This window comes from Etheostoma cragini, chromosome 19 (assembly GCF_013103735.1).
Source record: "Etheostoma cragini isolate CJK2018 chromosome 19, CSU_Ecrag_1.0, whole genome shotgun sequence".
Taxonomy (NCBI): Eukaryota; Metazoa; Chordata; class Actinopteri; order Perciformes; family Percidae; genus Etheostoma; species Etheostoma cragini.
Genome location: NC_048425.1, coordinates 402,010 through 406,028, shown reverse-complemented (window position 1 = coordinate 406,028; position 4,019 = coordinate 402,010). Strand labels below are relative to the sequence as shown.

Sequence of the window (4,019 nt, the reverse complement as noted above, 5' to 3'; positions counted from 1 at the left end):
CCTCAGAATGACCTAAGCATGACCTCAGAATGACCTCAGAATGACCTCAGAATGACCTAAGCATGACCTCAGAATGACGTTAGAATGACCTCAGACAGGCACTTTCAAAACCCGAACCTAGAACCTTTCAGCTGGTTGATATCTCCAACCAGACACACACATCTCATTACTAAGGTACTAAGGGATGATGGGAGGGGACAGAGACACATAAAGGAGAATAGAGACCTTTTCTGTTTTTGTTTACTTCTATAATGGAATAAATACACTTCATATACATTTAAATTCATGGCTTTGTTCCGTAAATTCGGGTCCCGGGGAGACACAGAATTTCTCTTTTGGGTCTTGAGCTGAAAAAGTTTGGGAACCACTGGTCCAGAGTAATCCTTTGGTACCTCAAAATACAAACCCATGCACTCAACACATCACTCCTTTCAACTGCATTCCCTCATGTTAATACCGGATATGATCTGATAATCTGACCTGTGTGGGATTCTGGGTAAAACGCCTTGTGACCATGAACAGTTCTTCGCCTGCTGTCCTTCACCAGCCTGAAGTCGGACCAGGCGGACGAGCTGGACCCCGAGTCCTACAGGGTCAACTCCCCCGACGAGACCCGACTGTTGGCCATCGCGGACAACTTCCAGCGTCAGTATTCGCACCTGTTCCCCAGCCGCAAGCCACTGCTGCTCTGTCCTGTCAACGAGTGTGGCGTTAAGGTAACCCTGACAACCGTCTCAACGCGTTTTATTTACCCGACCTCCTGGTCCGCGTTGCCTTGGCGACAATTGGTTCTAACATCTTTGCTTTTGCTACGACTGTCAAGCTAACCCGTCACGTCGCTGAGATCGAGTATGGTCACGTGACTGCACGACGACGTTTGATTGGTGGAAAACAGTCACGTGGTAGAGCCTTCAAAGGAAGTGTCTTTCTCTCTCTCTCTCTCTCTCTCTCTCTCTCTCTCTCTCTCTCTGTCAAAATAAAATACTAACGCTGGGGTGAAAACAATGAGGCGTTGAATACCAACGAGTTAAAAAGAAAAGTAAGGAGCTCGTTGTAGCCTGATGTAGCGGAGGAAGACAGCTTCCTCTTCACTAATCTACTCAAGTACAACTACAAGTAAAAGTACAGCGATTTAAAACTACTCCTGAAAGTACAAGTTTTTCAAAAACTCACTCAAGTAAATGGACCTCGTTACTACCCACCTCTGATACCTCTGTCTAACACCTGTCCATATTTGTCATTCACAACATGCAGAAGTTTGTGTCCACGACTCTCCGGCCTACACCCCCGGTCCACCCTGACCTTCATACCTGGGAGGGCTGCGCCTCCTTTGTGGCTGATTTCCTGTCTCTGGACCCTTTGGACCCGCCTGTGGACCCGGTGAGGAAGACAACATCTGATCCACTTATTTCAGTAGCTGATGGAATTAACTGGGCTCTGTGGTGGACGCAGGAATGAACATGTGAGGGTTCTGTTCCCCCAGGCCACATTCAGGTCACGTTAGAGTTCCCGTAGTCTAAATCCACGACGCACCACCTCTGGGATTGTTCCGGTGTCGCAGGAAAGTCCGCCGGACGCATGTCTTTTTGCCGATGTCCGTTTCCCTTCCTCTTTCTTTGTGTTGTGATTTTAAACTCTAGTGGGTTTCTGAGGACTAGGGTTACCTGGTCCTCAGATCTCTGCAGGGTAAATCCAGACAGCTAGCTAGACTATCTCTCCAATCTGAGGACTATGGTTACGTGGTCCTCAGGTCTCTGCAGGGTAAATCCAGACAGCTAGCTAGACTATCTCTCCAATCTGAGGACTATGGTTACCTGGTCCTCAGATCTCTGCAGGGTAAATCCAGACAGCTAGCTAGACTATCTGTCCAATCTGAGGACTATGGTTACTTGGTCCTCAGGTCTCTGCAGGGTAAATCCAGACAGCTAGCTAGACTATCTGTCCAATCTGAGGACTATGGTTACCTGGTCCTCAGGTCTCTGCAGGGTAAATCCAGACTGCTAGCTAGACCATCTGTCCAATTTGAGGACTATGTGGACAGAACACCTCAGGAACCTGTTTCAGGGTTTCAGAAAGGTGGATGAAAAAAACCACCTGCAGAGAATCGATTGGTCAGTTGGGACCTGTAACACGAGGTGGCCTGGAGAAGCGACCGAATCCACATGTTCACACACACATCCATAAATGCACACACCTGATGTTTCTGAGTGATCCTGAAGGTGTGCGTGTTGCTGTCCCAGCCCAGGTACCTGTTGTCCCCCACCTCGGTGCTGAGGCGTCAGAGGGCCACGTGTTTTGAATACGGCGCCCTGCTGTGCAGCCTGTTGCTCGGCGCCAACTACGACGCCTACTGCGTCAGCGGCTACGCCGTCAAAGAGATGTGTCTGCTGGACCAGAGCCTGCAGCAGTGCCCCCTGCTGGACACCAAGGTCACAGTAAGTGCAGTGGACGTTACTGGGATGGTTCCCAAAGTGGGGGTCGGGACCCACAGGGGGGTCGCGAGCCAGAGAAGGGGGGGGGTCGCAAGTTGATTTCCAGAAATAAATTAAAATTTAAAAAGGATTAGAAATAGCACATGTTAGCCATGATTTTAACACAAGATAAAACTAGTGGCTAAATTTAAAATAAAACCAAGCAAAATAACTAAAAAGGGAACGGCTCTTTAGATTGTCTTTGACCTCTGACCCCTGAGGTCATCGCGACAGATTTACAACATATTAGCGACAGAATCAGTCGTAGCAGGGCGGTGTGCAGCGCGACTGGATGTGGAGGAGGATCTCCGAGTAGCGGTCGCCAACATTAAACCCGGACTGGACCAGCTGTGCTCAGAACATCCTGCACATCCATCTCATTAAGTTCAAATTAAAGTAATGAGTAAATTACTGTAGAATACTGTTATGGCTGTTGTGGTACTTTGTGTTGTCAACATACTCGTGTTTGGAGACGCCTGCAGTGCGTGCGCGGTTGCGCGCAATGTTTATATACGTTTATAGTGGGGGGGTCGCAAGTCACTTACACCGTTACTTTGGGGGTCGTGGGCTGAAGGTTTTGGGAACCCCTGCATTACTGTGTATCTACAGTACACAGAAAGGGGGGTGAGCACCTGGAACACAAGGGCTTCCTCCCAGATTGTTGACTCACAGGCGTGAGCATGTCTGCCTGCTTGTGCTGTGTGTCTGCAGAGTGTGATCTCAGAGCCGGGACCACAGGAGACCAAATACACGGTGAAACCTCCGCGGGAGCTGAAGAGTCGCTTTCTGACGCAGCAAGAAGAGAAGAACCATGATGCAGAAGCTGCGTTGCTTCACAAACAGAAACTACAGCAGGTACTGTGATCTTACTGTAAAAAACCAACAGGAACAAAACAATAAAGATTCACACCGATGGGAAAAACACAAAGGCCATAGAGTAGGAAAACATAGACAAAAACATTATGAGCATAATTTTAAAAGTTCTCCGCAAAATACAATGCGTTTTTTTTCTCACAATCCATAAAATGTACAGTATATAATTGTGAATTTGAAAAAAAAATTATATTTCTACACTGCTGTAGTTGTTTGTAACTTTCTTTATGTTCATTTTATCAACACAAAATATCTCTGAAACTGACATTTACACATGTACCTAAACATCTGAGACAGGTTTTGGTGCATTGTAGACTCAAGTGACAACGTAGACCATGAAATTTGGCACATTTGTAGAAAATATGCTTCAACTTCACGGACTGGCACTAAGCAAACTTAAACATGAACCTTTTAAATTAATTTTGTAATCTCAGAAAGGTAAATATATAAGCACACTTTTGCCCAAGTTGGCTAAAATGTCTCAAAATTGCTACCCTGTCCCCCTAATTTTGAAGGCTGCAAACTGACAACCCTACAAAAAAGGTTCTCTAAATTCTAAAAAGGTCTCTTATAGACACCCGGCACCGTCAGAGACCGCCTACCGAGAGCCTGGGTCTGTCCAAGGTTTCTCCCTTAAAGGGAGGTTTTTCTCGCCACTGTCCACTAAATGCTTGA

General features: G+C 46.9%; 1 protein-coding gene across 1 annotated transcript in view; it reads left to right on the top strand.

Moving 5' to 3' along the window:
* Window positions 1–4,019, top strand: part of LOC117935155 (zinc finger protein 2-like) — a 27,595-nt gene that overhangs the window by 13,485 nt on the left and 10,091 nt on the right. The window lies entirely within an intron of this gene.